Source organism: Zalophus californianus, chromosome 13, assembly GCF_009762305.2.
Source record: "Zalophus californianus isolate mZalCal1 chromosome 13, mZalCal1.pri.v2, whole genome shotgun sequence".
NCBI classification, from domain to species: domain Eukaryota; kingdom Metazoa; phylum Chordata; class Mammalia; order Carnivora; family Otariidae; genus Zalophus; species Zalophus californianus.
Window position 1 is genome coordinate 89,032,393 of NC_045607.1, and position 20,521 is coordinate 89,052,913.

Genomic DNA, 20,521 nt, shown 5'->3' on the forward strand with positions numbered 1-20,521 from the left:
TACATTTGTTTTGGTTTAATACTTTCTTCATATTTAAAGCTACTTTCTTGTATCTTATGATTTGTCTTTGTTTAATTGTGAATTGCTAAAATGTAAGCAAGAAGAAGGCAAACTGGAGCAGTTATGTCAACTGCTCTATCCTTAGCACCTGGAATAGTGCCTAGCCCATCACTGGTGTTGAATTTTGAGAGAGGTCATTTAATAACATCACTTCCCAGACTGTAGTTCTGACTTGAAGAAAAGGGCAATGGCAGGTGAGTGAGTATAAGTAGATACCATTTGTTTTTATTGACAGATCTGTTGGGGAACACAGTTCTGCTGTGGAGGAGCAAAGGTCCGTAAAGCACTCCAGAAGTAACAAGGTGTGTACAAATAGCCCTGGGATGGCTGAGGGTAAAAGGCCGCCCCCTTCAGCGTTAGCAGTGCCGTAAAATGCAGGCATTATTGAAGAAGCAGAGTGTACCCTTCCAGTTAGCTCTTTGAGACCCGGGGGAAGAACCTGCGGTGTGCCGTCACCCACCCTGAAGTGACCAGAGATATGTGATTATTCCTGCTTCAATGAGAAGTTAGTCAATATATTTTTGAATGAATTACTGAATAATTTAGAACCATTAATTAGGTTTTGTTAATTCTTTTAAAGATTGCTTGTATTGCTGTGGTTTTTGAAATCTATTTAATCCCTATTTTCGGAGATAGTTTATCAATTTTGTAATTTTTTTCAAAGAACCAGCTCCTGGTTTCATTGATCTGTTCTATTGGTTTTTTACTTTCTGTATAATTTATTTCTCCTATAATCTTTTTTTATTATGTTAATCACTATACATTACATCATTAGTTTTTGATGTAGTGTTCCATGATTCATTGTTTGTGCATAACACCCAGTGCTCCATGCACTACGTGCCTTCTTTAATACCCATCACGAGGCTAACCCATTCCTGCCCCCCTCCCAGAACCCTGTTTGTTTCTCAGAGTCCATAGTCTCTCATGGTTCGTCTCCCCCTCCGATTTCCCACCCTTCATTCTTCCCTTCCTGCTATCTTCTTCTTCTTCTTTTTTTTTTTTAACATATAATGTATTATTTGTGTCAGAGGTACAGATCTGTGATTCAACAGTCTTGCACAATTCACAGTGCTCACCATAGCACATACCCTCCCCAATGTCCATCACCAGCCACCCCATCCCTCCCACCCCCCACCACTCCAGCAACCCTCAGTTTTTCCTGAGATTAAGAATTCCTCATATCAGTGAGGTCATATGATACATGTCTTTCTCTGATTGACATATTTCGCTCAGCATAATACGCTCCAGTTCCATCCATGTCATTGGAAATGGCAAGATTTCGTTCCTTTTGATGGCTGCATAATATTCCATTGTATATAAATACCACATCTTCTTTATTCATTCATCTGTCGATGGACATCTTGGCTCTTTCCGTAGTTTGGCTATTGTGGACATTGCTGCTATAAACATTGAGGTGCACGTACCTCTTTGGATCCCTACATTTACATCTTTGGGGTAAATACCCAGTAGTGCAATTGCTGGATCATATGGTAGCTCTATTAACTTTTTTGAGGAACCTCCATACTGTTTTCCAGAGTGGCTGCACCAGCTTGTATTCCCACCAGCAGTGTAGGAGGGTTCCCCTTTCTCCGCATCCTTGCCAACATCTGTCGTTTCCTGACTTGTTCATTTTAGCCATTCTGACTGGTGTGAGGTGGTATCTCATTGAGGTTTTGATTTGGATTTCCCTGATGCCGAGCGATGTTGAGCACTTTTTCATGTGTCTGTTGGCCATTTGGAAGTCTTCTTTGGAAAAATGTCTGTTCATGTCTTCTGCCCATTTCTTGATTGGATCATTTGTTCTTTGGGTGTTGAGTTTAAGAAGTTTTTTATAGATTTTGGATACCAGCCCTTTCTCTCATCTGTCATTTGCAAATATCTTCTCCCATTCTGTCAGTTGTCTTTTGGTTTTGTTGACTGCTTCCTTTGCTGTGCAGAAGCTTTTTATCTTGAAGTCCCTAGTTCATTTTTGCCCTTGCTTCCCTTGCCTTTGGCGATGTTTCTAGGAAGAAGTTGCTGCAGCTGAGGTTGAAGAGGTTGCTGCCTGTGTTCTCCTCGAGGATTTTGATGGACTCCTATCTCACATTTAAGTCTTTCAACCATTTTGAGTCTGTTTTTATGTGTGGTGAAAGGAAATGGTCCAGTTTCATTCTTCTGCATGTGGCTGTCCAATTTTCCCAACACCCTTTGTTGAAGAGACTGTCTTTTTTCCATTGGACATTCTTTCCTGCTTTGTCAAAGATTAGTTGACCATGGAGTTGAGGGTCCATTTCTGGGCTCTCGATTCTGTTCCATTGATCTATGTGTCTGTTTTTGTGCCAGTACCATACTGTCTTGATGATGACAGCTTGTAATAGAGCTTGAAGTCCGGAATTGTGATGCCACCAGCTTTGCTTTACTTTTTGAACATTCCTCTGGCTGTTTGGGATCTTTTCTCGTTCCATACAAATTTTAGGAGTATTTGTTCCATTTCTTTGAAAAAAGTGGATGGTATTTTGATGGGGATTGCATTGAATGTGTAGATTGCTCTAGGTAGCATTGACATCTTCACAATATTTGTTCTTCCAATCCATGAGCATGGAACATTTTTCCATTTCTTTGTGTCTTCCTCAATTTCTTTCATGAGTATTTTCTAGTTTTCCGAGTACAGATCCTTTACCTCTTTGGTTAGATTTATTCCTAGGTATCTTATGGTTTTGGGTGCAATTGTAAATGGGATCGACTCCTTAATTTCTCTTTCTTCTGTCTTGTTGGTGTATAGGAATACCATGGTTTCTGTGCATTGATTTTATATCCTGCCACTTTACTGAATTCCTGTATGAGTTCTAGCAGTTTTGGGGTGGAGTCTTTTGGGTTCTCCACATACAGTATCATATCATCTGCATAGAGTGAGAGTTTGACTTCTTCTTTGCCGATTTGGATGCCTTTGATTTCTTTTTGTTGTCTGATTGCTGTGGCAGGATTTCTAATACTGTGTTGAATAGCAGTGGTGATAGTGGACATCCCTGCCGTGTTCCTGACCTCAGGGGGAAAGCTCTCAGTTCTTCCCCATTGAGAATGATATTCGCTGTAGGTTTTTCATAGATGGCTTTTAGGATATTGAGGTATGTACCCTCTATCCCTACACTCTGAAGAGTTTTGATCAAGAAAGGATGCTGTACTTTGTCAAATGCTTTTTCTGCATCTTTTGAGAGGATCATATGGTTCTTGTTCTTTCTTTTATTAATGTATTGTATCACGTTGAACGATTTGTGGTTGTTGAACCAACCTTGCAGCCCAGGGATAAATCCCACTTGGTCGTGGTGAATAATCCTTTTAATGTACTGTTGGATCCTATTGGCTAGTATTTTGGTGAGAATTTTTGCATCCATGTTCATCAAGGATATTGGTCTGTAATTCTCCTTTTTGATGGGGTCTTTGTCTGCTTTTGGGATCAAGGTAATGGTTGCCTCATAAAACGAGTTTGGAACTTTTCCTTCCATTTCTATTTTTTGGAACAGTTTCAGAAGAATAGGTAATAATTCTTATTTAAATGTTTGGTAGAGTTCCCCTGGGAAGCCATCTGGCCCTGGGCTTTTGTTTGTTGGGAGATTTTGATGACTGCATCAATATTCTTGGTGGTTATGGGTCTGTTCAGGTTTTCTATTTCTTCCTGGTTCTGTTTTGGTAGTTGATACATCTCTAGGAATGCATCCATTTCTTCCAGATTGCCTAATTTGCTGGCATGTAGTTGCTCATAATATGTTCTTATAATTGTTTGTATTTCTTTGGTGTTGGTTGTGATCTCCCCTCTTTCATTCATGATTTTATTTATTTGGGTCCTTTCTCTTTTCTTTTGGATAAGTCTGGCCAGGGGTTTATCAATCTTGTTAATTCTTTCAAAGAACCAGCTCCTAGTTTCGTTGATCTGTTCTACTGTTCTTTTGGTTTCTAGTTCATTGATTTCTGCTCTGATCTTGATGATTTCTCTTCTCCTGCTGGGTTTAGGCTTTATTTGCTGTTCTTTCTCCAGCTCCTTTAGGTGTAGGGTTCAGTTGTGTATTTGATACCTTTCTTGTTTCTTGAGAAAGGCTTGTATTGCTATATACTTTCCTCTTAGGACTGCCTTTGCTGCATTCCAAAGATTTTGAACAGTTGTGTTTTCATTTTCATTTGTTTCCATGAGTTTTAAAAATTCTTCTTTAATTTCCTGGTTGACCCATTCATTTCTTAGTAGAATTGAGTTCTTTCCGACTTTCCTGTTGTGATTGAGTTCTAGTTTCAAAGCATTGTGGTCTGAAAATATGCAGGGAATGATCCCAATCTTTTGGTACTTGTTGAGACCTGATTTGTGACCCAGGATCTATTCTGGAGAATGTTCCATGGGCACTAGAGAAGAATGTGTATTCCGTTGCTTTGGGATGGAATGTTCTGAATATATCTGTGAAGTCCATTTGGTCCAGTGTGTCATTTAAAGTCTTTACTTCCTTGTTGATCTTTTACTTAGATGATCTGTCCATTTCAGTCAGGGGGGTGTTAAAGTCCCCTACTATTATTGTACTGTTGTCTATGTGTTTCTTTGCTTTTGTTATTAATTGGCTTATATAATTGGCTGTTCCCATGTTAGGGGCATAGATATTTACAATTGTTAGATCTTCTTGTTGGATAGACCCTTTAAATATGACATTGTGTCCTTCCTCATCTCTTATTACAGTCTTTGGTTTAAAATCTAATTTGTCTGATAAAGTTAAAAAAATTAATTTTGAAAGACTAAAGATGGGGAAAAAGCCATGAATTCCATGTGCAGTATTCCCCTAGCGCTGGAGTTCTGTCGTTCTCATTGATCAGTAAACTTGGTCTTGGCTGGCTGTTCTTGCTGATCTTCTGGGAGAGGGGCCTGTTGCCGTGGTTCAGAAACGTCTTTGCCGGAGGCGGGATTGCTCCGCCGTTGCTGGGGCAGGCTCAGTATTGGGCTCGGGTGTGCTCTGGGAGCTTTTGTTCCTTGCAAGCTTCTGGTAGAGCTTTGGAGGAGGAGAGTGAGAATGGCAGCCTCCCAATCTCCGCCCGGAGGAGCCAAGAACTCGAGGTCCTGCTCCTCAGTGCACCCCCAGAGTAAAGCAGTCAGTCACTCCCTCTCCCCGGTCTCCGGCCTGTGACCGAGCGTTTCTCTCTCTGGCCCACGACCCCGTGTGGAGTCTCCAAACCCAGCAGATCCCTGCAGTGTGCTCCCGCACCGATCCTCCCCAGGGGGGAAGGGGAGTCTCCCGGATCTGCCGCTTATCGGGTCCCTGCTGGAGGAGCAGGGGCCCGACTGTGTCCCTGATCACAGTTTACGGCAACCCCGAGCTGAGAGCCCGTGCCTCGGCTCCGTCTCTGGAGCCAGCTTCCCCGCTCTGATACCCAGGAGCTCTGCTGCAATCAGGCACCCCCCGGTCTTTCTGTGACCCTGAGGGTCCTGAGACCACACTGTTCTGGGAACGTTCCACCCCCTGCTTAGCCACTGTAGCGACCTCGCTCAGTGGCGCTGACTTCTAAAAGTTCCGATTTTATGTTCTCCTGCTTTATCACTTGCCAGTAGCGGCTGACGGAGGCCCCCCCCCCCCCCCCCCCCCGCCGTCTGTCTTTCCCAATATCGCCTCGGAATCACTTCTCTCCACATCCTACCTTCCAGAACGTGGTCGCTTTTCTGTTCAGAGAGTTGCTGCTATTCTTTTCTTCGATCTCCTGTTGAGTTCGTAGGTGTTCAGAATGGTTTGATTCCTATCTAGCTGAATTCCTGGGACCAGATGAAATTTAGGTCTCCTACTCCTCTGCCATCTTGCTCCTCCAATTTCTCCTATAATCTTTATTATTATTTGCTGGGTTTAGGTTTTGTTTGTTCTCCTTTTTCTAGCTCCTTTAGGTGTATGGTTAGGTTATTTGAGATTTTTCTTGCTTCTTGATGTAGGCGTGTATTGGTATAAATTTGCCTGTTAGATCTACTTTTGTTGCATCTCAAAGACCCTTAATAAAAAGATAAAGAACCAATCAAAGATGAAAAACATAATAAATGAAATAAAAAATACACTTGATGGAATAAATAGCAGGCTAGGTGAAACTGAGGAGTGAATTAATGATCTGGAATACAGAGTAACTGAAAGGAACCAAGCTGAGCAAAGGAGAGGAAAGAAAATTCTGCAAATCCGAAATAGTCTTAGGGAACTTAGGGACTCTGTCAAGCACAATAACATTTACATTGTAGGGATCTCACAAGAAGAAGAGACAGGAAAGGGTACAGAAAATTTATTTGAAGAAATAAGAGCTGAAAACTTCCCTAATTGGGGGAAGGAAACAGATATCCAGATCCAGGAGGCACAGAGATCCCCTCCTACCCCAAATTCAACCCAAGGAGGTCCACACCAAGACACATAGTAACTAAAATGGCAAAACATAGCAATAAAGAAAAAACTTTAAAAGCAAGAGAAGACAAGCGTTTCTCAGACAAACAAAAACTAAAGGAGTTCCTGACCACTTAAACCAGCCTTCCAAGAAATACTAAAGAGGACTCTTAGTGGGAAGGAAGAGCATGAGTGAGAGTATGAAAAGTAAAAAAAACACAAAAGCAGTAAAAATAAGTATTTCTGTAAAAATCAGTCAGGGATTCATAAAGAAATAAAAGGATGTAAAATATGAAATATACCTAAATATACCTAAAACTTTAGGGTGGGGGAAGAGGAGTAAAGAATGGGTTCAAACTTAAGTGACCATCAACTTAATATAGACTGCTATAGGAAGAAGTTGTTATATGTGAACCTAGTGGTAACCACATATGAAAAACCAGTAATAGATAACACAAAGAGTAAGAAGAATGGAATCCAAGTATATCCCTAAAGAAAGCCAACAATCCTTGAAAGAGAGCAAGAGAAGAAAGGATCAGAGAAAATCTATAGAAACAAACACAAAACAGGTAACAAAATGGCACTAAATAGATATCAATATTAACTTTGAATGTAAATGAACTAAAACTCCAATCAAAAGACATAGGGTGACAGAATGGATAGAAAAATAAGATCCATCTAAATGCTGCCTACAAGAGACTCATCTCAGACTGAAAGACACCTGCAGATTGCAGATGAGGGGATGGAGAAACATTTATCATGGAAATGGATGTCAAAAGAAAGCCAGAGTAGCAATACTTACATAAGACAAAATATCCTTTAAAACAAAGACTGTAATGAGACAAAGAAGGACACTATGTAATAAGAAAGGGGACAGTCCAACAAGAGGATATAACAATTGTAGGGGCATCTGGGTGGCTCAGTCAGTTAAGCATTTACCTTTGGCTGAGGTCCTGATCTCAGGATCCTAGGATCAAGCCCCATGTCGGGCTCCCTCCCCTCAGTGGGGATTCTGCCTCTCTGTCTCCCTCTGTCCTGCTTGTGCACTCTCTCTTTCTCAAATAAATAAATAAAATCTTTTTTGAAAGAAGAGGAGGGGCGCCTGGGTGGCTCAGTCTTTAAGCATCTGCCTTCGGCTCAGGTCATGATCCCACGGTCCTGGGATTGAGCCCCACATTGGGCTCCCTGCTCAGTGGGAAGCCTGCTTCTCCCTCTCCTACTCCCCTTGCTTGTGTTCCCTCTCTTGCTGTCTCTCTTTGTCAAATAAATAAAAATTTAAAAAAAAGAAAAGAGGATATAACAATTGCAAATATTTATGCATCCGACATGGTAGCACCCAAATACACAAAAGTTAATAACAAACAAAAAGGAAATAATTGATAGTAATACAAAAGTAGTATGGGACTTTAACACTTCACTTACATCAATGTTCAAATGATCCAAAAAAAATCAATAAGGAAACAGAGACTTTGAATCACATACTGGACCAGATGGATTTAACGGACATATTCAGAACATTCCATCCTAAAACAGCAGAATATATATTCTTTTCAAGCGCACATGGAACATTCTCCAGCATAGATCACATATTATGCCACAAAACAGGCCTCAACAAATAGAAGACTGAAGTCATACCACATAGCTTTTCTGACCAAAGCACTATGAAACTAGAAGCCAACCACAAGAAAAACATCTGGGAAAGAGCACAAATACATGGAGGTTAAATAATATGCTGCTAAACAATGAATGAGTCAACTAAGAAATCAAAGAAGAAATCAGAAAGTACATGGAAACAAATGAAAATGAAAACATAGCAGGCCAAAATCTTTGGGATGTAGCAAAAGTGGTTCTAAGAGGTAAGCTTATAACAATACTTGCCTGCCTCAAGAAGCAAAGAAAAATCTCAAAGAAACGACCTAACCTTACACCTAAAGGAACTAGGAAAATAACAAAGAAAGCCCAATCCTAGCAAAATGAAGGAAATAATCAAGATTGGAGTAGAAATAAATTATATAGAAACCAGAAAAAAATCAAACAAACAATAGAACAGATCAATGAAACCAGGAGTTGGTTCTTTGCAAAGATCAACAAAATTGATAAACCTCTATCCAGACCCATCTAAAGAGAGAGAGAAAACCCAAATAAACATCACTAATGAAAGAGGAGAAATAACCAATAGCACAGAAATACAAACAGTTGTAACAGAATATTATGAAAACCTATATGCCAATAATTGGACAGCCTAGGAGAAATGGATAAATTCCTACCAAAACTGAAGCAAGAAGAAATAGAAAATTTGAACTAATTACTAGTAATGAAATTGAATCTGTAATAAAAAAAAAAAACCTCTTCCCTCCCCCAAAAGCCCACGACCTGAGGGCTTCACAGGCACGTTCTGCCAAACATTTAGAGTTAATACCTTTGTTCTCACACTATTCCAAAAAACAGGAAGGAAAACTTTTAAATTCATTCTATAAGGCCTGTATCACCTTGATACCAAAATCAGATAAAGACATCACACACAAAAAAAGAGAACTACAGGACAGTATCTCTTGTGAATATAGATGCAAAAATCCTCAACAGAATATCAGGAAGCCAAATCCAACAATACATTGGAAAAATTATATCCCATTGCTAAACAGGATTTATTCTTGTTAAAATATTTACAAGATAACCAATGTGATACATCACCTCAATAAGAGAAAGGATAAAAAAACCATATGATCATTTCAGTAAACACAGAGAAAGCATTTGACAAAGTATAATAGCCATTCGTGATAAAAACCCTCTGCAAAATAGGTCTAGAGGGAACATACCTCATCATAATGAGGGCCATATATGAAAAACCCACAGTCAACATCATCCTCAGTGGTGAAAAACTGAAAGCTTTTCCCCTAAGGTCAGGATAAGGATGTCCACTCTCACCATTTTTATTCAGCATAGTACTGAAATTCCTAGACACAGCCGTTAGATAACATAAAGAAATAAAAGGCATCCAGATTGGTAAGGAAGAAATAAAACTCTCACTCTTTGCAGATGACATGATACTATATATAGAAAACCCTAAAACTCCACCAAAAACTACCAGAATTGATAAATGAATTCGGTAAAGTCACAGGAAACAGAATCAATGTACAGAAATCTGTTCCATTCCTATGCGCTAATGTGAAGCAGTGGTAAGTGAAATTAAGAAAAAAATCCCATTTACAATTGCACCAAAAGTAGCAAAATACCTAGGAATAGATTTAACCAGAGGTTAAGGACCTGTACTCTGAAAACTACAAAACACTGATGAAAGAAATTGAAGATGATGCAAAGAAAGACATTCCATGTTGATGGATCGGAAGAACAAATATTGTTAAAATGTCTATACTACCCAAAGCTCTGTATAGATTTAATGCATTCCCTATCAAAGTACCAACAGCAGTTTTTCACAGAAGTGGAACAAATGATTCTAAAACTGGTATGGAACCACAGAATAGCCAAGGCAATATTGAAAAAGAGCAAAGTTGGAGGTATCCCTCTCCAAGATTTCAAATTACATTACAAAGCTATAGTAATGAAAACAGTATGGTACTGGCATAAAAATAGACATATAGGTCAATGGAATAGAACAGAAAACTCAGAAATAAACCCACAATTATATGGTCAATTAATCTCTGACAAAGGAGAGAATGTACAATGGGAAAAAGGCAGTCTTCAACAAATGGTGTTGGTCAAACTGGACACCTACATGCAAAAGAGTGAAACTGAACCACTTTCACTATACACAAAAATGAACTGAAAATGGATTAAAGACCTAAATGTGAGACCTGAAACCATAAAAATCCTTGAAGAGTGCACAGGCCGTAATTTCTCTAACATCAACTGTAGCAACATTTTTCTTGTATGTCTCCTGAGGCAAAGAAAAGAAAAGCAAAAATAAACTATTGGGACTGCATCATAATAAAAAGCTTCTGCACAGCAAAGGAGACAGTCACCAAAACTAGTAGGCAACCTACTGAATGGGAGAAGATATTTGCAAATGACATATCTAATAAGGGGTTAGTATCCAAAATATGTAAAGAACCTATACAACTCACTACCCAAAAACCAAATCACCCAATTAAAAAATGGGAAGAAGACATGAACAAACATTTCTCCAAAAAAAGACATGCAGATGGCCAATAGACCTATGAAAAGATGCTCAACATTACCTATTATCAGGGAAATGCAAATCAGAACTACAGTGAGATATCACCTCACCTATCAGAATGGCTAAAATCAACAATACAAGAAACAACAAGTGTTGACAAGGGTGTGGAGAAAAAGGAACTCTCTTGTACTGTTGGTGGGAATGCAAACTGATATAGCCACTGTTTTCCATACTGGCTGTACCAATTTACATTCCAACCAACAGTGTGCAGGGGTTCCCTTTTCTCCACATCCTTACCAACACTTATTTTTTGTCTTTTTGATAATAGCCTGCGTGACAGGTGTGAGGTAATATGTGTGTTCTGATTTGCATTTCCCTGATAATTAGTGATGTTCAGCATCTCTTCATGTTCCTGTTGGCTGCCTGTATGTCTTCTCTGGTAAAATGTCTATTCAAAGTCAAAGAGCTTCAATCCATGTTTTCTTCTACTAATTTTAGAGTTTCAGGTCTTACATTCAACTTATTAACCCATTTTGAATTTATTTTTGTATATGATGTGAGGTAGTGGTCCAGTTTCATTTGTGTGTAGCGGATTAGTTTTCCCAACACCAATTATTGAAGAAACTGTCCTTCTATATTATATATTCTTGCCTCCTTTGTCATGGGCTGATTGACCATATGTGTGGGTTTATTTCTAGGCTCTCTGTTTAATTCTATTATCTTTGTGTCTGTTTTCAGACCAGTGCCATACTGCTTTGATTACTATAGCTTTGTAGTGTAGTGTGAAGTCTGGGAGAGTGATACCTCAGCTTTGTTCTTCTGTCTCAAGATTTCTTTGGTTATTTGGGTGTCTTTTGTTCCATGTAAATTTTAGGATTCTTTGCTCTAATTCTGTGAAAAATGCCTTTGGTATTATGATGAGGATTGCATTGAATCTGTAGATTCCTTTGGGTAATATGTACATTTTCACATTAATAATTCTTCCAATTTATGAACAATATATCTTTCTATTATTGTTTTCAGTTTCTTTCATCAATGTCTTATACTTTTCAAGAACATAATTTTTATAAATTTAGGCTTTTTAAATTTAATCTTTTCAAATTCACTAAACTTAATTTATAGACTAGACTGGTATATGGTATAACTTAGTGAATGTTCCATGTGTACTTGAAGAGGATGTACATTCCACGTTTGTTGCATATAGTGTGCTGTAAATGTTTAGCTGGTGATGTTCAGGTCTTCAAAATTCTTACTTCTTTTTTTGATCTGTTTTATTTTTGTTAATTCTGGACAGGAGTATTAAAATTTCTAGCTATTATAGTTGTTTTGCCCATTTCTCTCTTTACCTTTTTGCTTCATGTGACTTGAAACTATTACCATATGTATATAAGAAGTCTAGTATATAAATCTATTTATTGTAGTTTTTTAATGTCTTGTTCTAAGAGATATCATGAAGATATTAATTTTTTTCTGGAATGTTTATTATATGACTTTTTACATACTGGTGAGTTATCCATCTCAATATCGTTGTATGGTTATAAATTGGGGGTCAGGATTTCTTTTTTCCCTTGCCATTTAAAAGTCATTTGAGAAACACTTATTGTAAAGACCAACATTTCGCCACCAAAATGCAGATGATACATCTGTTCTCAGGTTACCTTATGTGTGGATATTTTTCTCAACTCTCTTTGTTCCTTTGCTCTATTTTTCTGTATTTATGCCAGTACCAACTTGACTTAATTACTCTAACATCATAGTAAATCTTGATGTGTGGTCATGTAAATCCTCCAAGTTAGCTCTTCTAGATTATTTTGCTTCTTGTAATCCTTTGCTTTCTATGTAGATATTACCTTGTAAATTCCCATAACTGCTAAGATTTTAATTGGGACTGTGTTGAATCTATAAATCAATTTAGAGAGGAGTTGATAACTGAACAATACTGAGTTTTTCTGTAGTTTTATATCTATATGTTCTATTTTTCCATTCTTTAGCTGACCTTTATTTTTTCCAGCAATGTTTTACAGTTTTTATTACAGAATTCTTAGATATTTCAATAGATTTATTCCTAAATATTTGACTTTTTGTTACTGTTGTTAATGGTATGGTTTTTAATCTTCACTTTTTAAATTGCTTCTGGTATAAGGAAGTCACTTAAGTTTTGTATATTGATTTTGTATGCACTGTTCTTACTAAATTCACTTAGTAATTGTTATATTCTTTTTTTTAGTAAGATTTTTTTTATTTATATGACAGAGACACAGTGAGAGAGGGAACACAAGCAGGGGGGTGGGAGAGGGAGAAGCAGAGTCCCCACTGAGCAGGGAGCCCGATGTGGGGCTCAGTCCCAGGACCCTGGGATCATGACCTGAGCTGAAGACAGACGCTTAATCAGTGAGCCACCCAGGCGCCCCAGTAATTGTTCTTTAAATTTTTCTGCATATATAGTCATACCATCTGTGAATATGATAGTTTTAATTCCTTCTTTCTAATCATTGTACGTTTTATTTATGTTTCTTGCCTTAATGAGTTGGGCAGAACCTCCATTAAAATGTTGAGTGGAAGTCATGATTTTAGACATATTTATTAAGTTTTTGAATTCAAGAAGAATGAGATCAGTATTGCACCAAAAAGTATTTTAATTCAAGATCTTTCATAGCTTTTTATCAGAATGAGGAAGTATGCTTTTTTAGCTAGTTTAGATGAGAGTTTCTATTCAAAAACCACTGTTGAATTTTATCAGAGTCAGTTTCTACATCTATTGAAATGGTCATGTATTACTTTTCTCATGTATTCTAATAATGTGGTAAATTCTATTGATTGATTTTTAAATGTTAAAATAACTTAGCGTATCTGGGGTATACTAACCCAGTCAAGATTTGTTAGTCTTTTAAAATATTACTAGATTCAATTTGCTAGTATCTTACTATTTTTTTCATATATGTTTCTAAGAGACATTTACATATAATTTTCTCTGTCACAATCTTATTACATTTTGTATTATGTTTGTATTCTTAAAATATTGGAGAAGTGTTTTCTAATTTCTATCTACTGAAATAGTTTGTGTAAGTTCTTTATTCTTGCATATGTTTGGAAAAATTCACTAAGAAAGTCAATGGGCATTGAATTTTCTTTGTGGAGAAGTTTTAAGATATATATTCCATATATTTAATAAATACTAGAATTTTGAAATTATCTTTCTTCCTTTGTCAGTTTTTTTTCCTTTGTCAGTTTTAATAAGTTGTATTTTTCAGTAAACTTGTTCATTTCTTCAAAAATTTCAATTTTTTTGGAGGACGTTCCTATATTAACATATATTTTTAATATTGGAAGCTCTGGTAATGTATAATTTTCATTCTTGATATTGGTCATTTATGTTTTCTCTTTTTAAAAAATCAGTCATTTTTAGTGTTTTATCAATTTTATTGATGTTTAAAAGCCAACTTTTTTTTTACCACTGATTTCTGCTCTTAAATATTTTTCCTCCTGTGGTCCTTAGCTTAATTTGTTGTTCTTTTCCTAGCTTCTTGGTGTAAAAGCTCATTCTTTAATTTTGTTTAGCTTTATTCTTTTCTCACATAAGACTTTAATACTAAATATGCTAGTAAACACTTTTACTGAATTTCTTTCATATTTTTATCATTTAACTCAAAGTATTTTCTGATTTCTTCTTTGCAGCATTAGTTATTTAAAAGTGTGTTCCTAAATTTCTGAATATATGGGGATTTTCTAATCATTTTTATGTTACTGATTTTTAGTTTAATCCCATTGTGATAAGAGAACATACTATATAATAAGTACATGTTATGATACTTTTATCAGTGGTCATAATTTCCATAAGAGATTTTTAATTTAAGTGCATTTGTAAGTTTACATCAGTTCACATGCAGAACTTTGTATATTTCAAGATATTTTTTCTTTTTGGTTGAAGTTATTAAGAATAGCGTCAGTTTACAGAATATTGAGTGTTACTGAATATCATATGTCCTATTTTGCAATTAAATGCACTTTTTAATATAATGTATTATTAGTTTCAGAGGTAGAGGTCAGTGATTAATCACTCTTGCCTAATACCATCCTGTGTCCTCCTTAATGTCCATCTCCATTATCCCATCCCGCCAGCAACCCTCAGTTTGTTTCCTATGATTAAAAGTCTCCTGTGGTTTGTCCCCCTCTCTGATTTCGTCTTGTTTTATTTTTTCCTCTCTTCCCCTCTGATCCTCTGTTTTGTTTCTTAAATTCCACATATGAGTGAGATCATATGATAATTGTCTTTCTCTGATTGACTTACTTCGCTCAGCATAATACCCTCTAGTTCTGTCAACATTATTGCCAATGACAAGATGTCATTTTTTTGATGGCTGAATAGTATTCCATTGTGTGTGTGTGTATATATATACATATATATACACACACACCACATCTTCTTTATCCATTCATCCGTTGATGGACATCTGGGTTTTTTCCATAGTTTGGCTATTGTGGACATTGCTGCTATAAACACTGGGGTGCAGGTGTCCCTTTGGATCTCTACATTTGTATCTTTGGGGTATATACCCAGTAGTGCAATTGCTGGGTTGTAGGGTAGCTCTATTTTCAACTTTTTGAGGAACCTCCATACTGTTTTCCAGAGTGGCTGCTCCAGTTTGCATTCCCACCAACAGTGTGGGAGGGTTCCCCTTTCTCCGCATCCTTGCCAACATCTGTTGTTTCCTGACTTGTTCATTTTAGTCATTCTGACTGGTGTGAGGTGATATCTCATTTAGGTTTTGATTTGGATTTCCCTGATGCCAAGCGATGTTGAGCATTTTTTCATGTGTCTGTTCATGTGATGTCTTCTTTGCAGAAATGTTTGTTCATGTCTTCTGCCCATTTCTTGATTGGGTTATTTGTTCTTTACGTGTTGAGTTTGATAAGTTCTTTATAGATTTTGGATACTAGCCCTTTATCTCATATGTCATTTGCAAATATCTTCTCCTATTCTGTCGGTTGTCTTTTGGTTTTGTTGAGTGTTTCCTTTGCTGCGCAAAAGCTTTTTATCTTGATGAAGTCCCAGTTGTTCATTTTGCCCTTGTTTCCCTTGACTTTGGAGACGTGTCTAGCAAGAAGTTGCTGCGGCGAGGTCACAAAGGTTGTTGCCTCTGTTCTCCTCAAGGATTTTGATGGACTCCTGTCTCCCATTTAGGTCTTTCATCCATTTTGAATCTATTTTTGTGTATGGTATAAGGAAATGGTCCAGTTTCATTCTTCTGCATGTGGCTGTCCAATTTTCCCAACACCATTTGTTGAAGAGACTGTCTTTTTTCCATTGAATATTCTTTCCTGCTTTGTTGAAGATTAGTTGACCATAGAGTTGAGGGTCCATTTCTGGGTTCTCTATTCTGTTCCATTGATCTATGTGTCTGTTTTTCTGCTGGTACCAAGCTGTCTTGATGACTACAGCTTTGTAATAAGGCTTGAATTCTGGCATTGTGATGCCACCAGTTTTGGTTTGCTTTTCAACATTATTTTGGCTATTTGGGGTCTTTCACGGTTTCATACAAATTTTAGGGTTATTTGTTCCAGCTCTGTGAAAAAAGTTGATGGTATTTTGATGGGGATTGAATTGAATGTAAAGATTGCTCTAGGTAGTATAGGCATTTTAACAATATTTGTTCTTCAAATCCATGAGTATGGAACATTTTTCTATTTCCTTGTGTCTTCCTCAGTATCGTTGATGAGTGTTCTATAGTTTTGTGAGTACAGATCCTTTGCCTCTTTGGTTAGGTTTATTCCTAGGTATCTTATGGTTTTGGTGCAATTGTAAATGAGATTGGCTCCTTAATTTCTCTTTCTTTGGTCTCATCATTAGTGTATAGAAACACAACTGATATCTGTGCATTGATTTTATATCCTGCAACTTTGCTGAATTCCTGTATGAGTTCTAGCAGTTTTGGAGTGGAGTCTTTTGGGTTTTCCACATAGAGTATCGTGTCTTCTGCAAAGAGTGAGAGTTTGACTTCTTTGCCGATTTGGATGCCTTTTGTTTCTTTCAGTTGTCTAATTGCTGAGCCTAGGACCTCTAGTACTATGTTGAATAATAGTGGTGAGAGTGGACATCCCTGCTGTGTTCCTGACCTTAGGGAAAAAGCTCTCAAGTTTTCCCCCTTGAGAATATTTGCTGTGGGCTTTTTGTATATGGCTTTTAGGATATTGAGTTATGGACCCTCTATCCCTACACTGGGAAGAGTTTTAATCAAGAAAGGATACTGTACTTTGTCACATGCTTTTTCTGCACCTCTTGAGAGAATCATATGGTTCTTGTCTTTTCTTTTATTAACGTAGTATATCACGTTGATTGATTTGAAGATATTGAACCACACTTACAGCCCAGGAACAAATCCCATTTGGTCGAGGTGAATAATCCTTTTAATGTACTGTTGGACCCTATTGGTTAGAATTTTGGCAGCCATGTTCATCAGGGATATTGGTCTATAATTCTCCTTTTTGGTGGGGTCTTTGTCTGGTTTTGGGATCAGGGTAATGCTGGCCTCATAAAAAGAGTTTGGAAGTTTTCCTTCCATACAGTTTCAGAAGAATAGGTATGAATTATTCTTTAAATGTTTGGTAGAATTCCCCTGGGAAGGCATCTGGCCCTGGACTCTTGTTTGTTGGGAAATTTTTGAATACTGCTTCAGTTTCCTTGCTGATTATGGGTCTATTCAGATTTTCTCTTTCTTCCTGGTTCAGTTTTGGTAGTTTATATGTCTCTAGCAATGCATCCATTTCTTCCAGATTGCCTAATTTTTTGTCAAATAGTTGCTCATAATATGTTCTTATAATTGTTTGTATTTCTGTGGTGTTGGTTGTGATCTCTCCTCTGTCATTCATGATTTTATTTATTTGGGTCCTTTCTCTCTTCTTTTTGATAAGTCTGGCCAGGGCTTTATCAGTCTTAAAATTTTCAGGGAACGGGCTTGTAGTTTTGTTGATCTGTTCTACTGTTCTTTGGTTTCTATTTCATTGATTTCTGCTCTGATCTTTATTATTTCTCTTCTCCTGCTGGGTTTAGGCTTTATTTGTTGTTCTTTTTCCAGCTCCTTTAGGGGTAGGGTTAGGTTTGTATTTGAGACCTTTCTTTTCTTGTTTCTTGAGACAGGCTTGTATTGCTATATACTTCCCTCTTAGGACCACCTTTGCTTCATCCAAAGATTTTGAACAGTTGTGTTTTCATTTTCATTTGTTCCTCTGAATTTTTTTAAAATTCTTCTTTAATTTCCTGGTTGACCCATTCATTCTTTAGTAGGATGCTTTTTACTCTGCATGTATTTGTGTTCCTTCCAAATTTTTTCTTGTGGTTGACTTCAAGTTTTAAAGCATTGTGGTCTAAAAATATGCATGGTGAAATCTCAGTCTTTTTGTACCAGTTGAGACCTGATTTGTGACCCAGTATGTGATCTATTCTGGAGAATGTTCCATGTGCACTCAAGAAGAATGTGTATTTTACTTTAGGATGGAATGCTGTGATTATATCTGTGAAGTCCATCTGGTCCAGTGTGTCATTAACAGCATTTGTTTCCTGCTAAGATATCTGTCCATTGCTGCGAGTGGGGTGTTAAAGTCACCACCTGTTATTGTATTATTATTAATTAGTTTCTTTAATTTTTTTATTAAGTGGTTTATATATTTGGCTTGTCCCAAGTTAGGGGCATAAACATTTACAATTGTTAGATCTTCTTGTTGGATAGACCCTTTTATTATGATATAGTCTCCTTCTTCATCTCTGATTACAGTCTTTGTTTTAAAACCTAGTTTGTCTGATATAAGGATGGCTATTCCAGCTCTCTTTTGACGTCCATTGGCATGATAAATGGTTCTCCTCCCCCTCATTTTCAGTCTGGTGGTGTCTTTGGGTCTAAAATGAATCCCTTGTAAGCAGCATTTTGATGGATCTTGTTTTTTTAATCCTGTCTGAATCCCCGTGTCTTTTGATTGGAGCATTTAATCCATTTACATCCAGAGTAATTATTGAAAGATATGACTTTAGTGCTATTGTATTACTTGTAGAGTTGCTGTTCCTGAGAGTGTCTCTGTTCCTTTCTGTTCTTTGTTACTTTTGAGCTCTTTTGGCTCAGAAGATGCCCTTTAATATTTCTTGCAGGGCTGGTTTAGTGTTCACAAATTCCTTTAGTTTCTATTTGTCTTGGATGTTCTTTATCTTTCCTATTCTGAATGACAGCTTTGCTGGATAAAGTGTTCTTGGCTGTGTATTTTTCCCATTTAGCACATTGAATATATCATGCCAGTCCTTTTTGGCCTGCCAGGTGTCTGTGAACAGGTCTGTTACCAGCCTTATATTCTACCTTATAGGTTAAGGACCTCTTGTCCTGAGGTGCTTTCAGGATTTTCTCTTCATCTTTGAAATTTGCAAGCTTCACTATTATATGTCAAGGTGTTGACATATTTTATTGATTTTGATGGGGGTTCTCTGTGCCTCCTGGACTTGAATATCTTTTTCCTTCCCTAGATTAGGGAAGTTCTCTCTATAATAATTTGCTCCAATATACCTTTTGTGCCCTCCCCTTCTTCTTCTCGGACCCCAATTATTCTAGTATCGTTAGCTTTATGGTATCAGTTATCTCTTGAATTCTCCCCTTGTGATCCAATAGTTGTTTATCTCTCTTTCTCTAAGTTTCTTTATTCTCCACCATTTGGTCTTCTATATCATCAATTCTCTCTTCTGCCCCACTTATCCTTGCAGTTAGAGCCTCCCATTTTTGATTGCATCTCATTAATAGCCTTTTTTATTTCAACTTGATTAGATTTTAGTTCTTTTATTTTTCCAGAAAGGGATTCTCTAGTGTCTTCTATGCTTTTCTCAAGTGCAGCTACTATCCTTATAATCATTATTCTGAACCGTAGTTCCAACATTATTTATATTATACTTATTAGTTCCCTGGCAGTCTGTACTGCCTCTTGTTCTCTTTTTTGAGGTGAGTTTTTCATCTTGTCATTTTGTCCATTGAAGAATAGATGAACAAGAGAACAAAAGACTAAAATGGCAATGACGATCCCAGAGAAATATACACTAAACAAATCAGAAGAGACACGAAACTGAAAAAAAAAAAAAAAATTAAAAAGAAAAAGAGAGATTATAATCAGACAGTTGAACAGAACAGAGCAATACACTGGATTCTGCGTGTATTTTTGTCTGTTTGTTAAAAGTAACTGCATCTCAAGATTGTAAAACTTACATATATATCCAAAAATAAAATTACATACAATGGAAGGATAGAATGTAACTGTAAAAATGAAAATTAAAAAAGATTTTAAAAAAAGAGTTGATAAAATAAATTGGTTGAAAAAGGAAAGAGAAAAATTAAAATTGAAAGACTGAAGAATCATGGGGGAAAAAACCATGAATTCTATATTCTATTTTCCTCTAGCACTGAAGTTTTGCAGTTCTCTATGATCGGTAATATTGGTCTTAGCAGGCTGTTCTGGGTGATATCCTGGGGGATGGCCTGTTACATTGAGTCTCAAGTGTTATTGCCCCAGGCGGAATTGCACCTCCCTTGCCAGGGGGCCAGGCTAAGTAAGCTCTAGATTGCTTTATGTGTTTTTTTTTTTTTTCCCTGAAGGCTTTCCTTGCAGCTTTAGAACGTGACAATGAGAATTGTAGCCTCCCAATCTCCAGCCCCAGAGCCGAGAGCTTGGGGCCCCACTCTTCAGTGCACCCTTAGGGAAAAGCAGTCAATCAGTCCTGTCTCCCTGGTCTCCCCCGACCACTTGGTGCTCACCCAGCCTGTGATGGAGTGTTTCTATCTCAGGCACACACCCTCCTTTGAGTCTCTAAACCCTGCAGGCTCTTTTGGTGTGCACTAGCGCCGCTCCTCCCAGGGGAGGAAGAGAGGGGTGTCTCCCAGGGTTCTGTTGCTTGCTGGGCCTCTGCTCCCAGAGTGGTTACCCGACCTTGCCAAGGTCCAGGGTACAT

General features: G+C 37.4%; 1 protein-coding gene across 6 annotated transcripts in view; it reads left to right on the forward strand.

The window, feature by feature from the left end:
• Positions 1-20,521, forward strand: part of JAK2 (Janus kinase 2) — a 147,010-nt gene that overhangs the window by 29,645 nt on the left and 96,844 nt on the right. For 2 of the 6 annotated variants that reach the window (XM_027614590.1, XM_027614591.1), the window contains exon 3: positions 296-362. The exons of 3 other annotated variants lie outside the window; for them this stretch is intronic. The gene's annotated coding sequence lies outside the window, so the exon portion shown is untranslated. Of the gene's footprint in view, positions 1-295; positions 363-545; positions 566-20,521 lie in introns of those variants that run through there. One more of the 6 variants, XM_027614593.1, reaches the window with a different exon arrangement.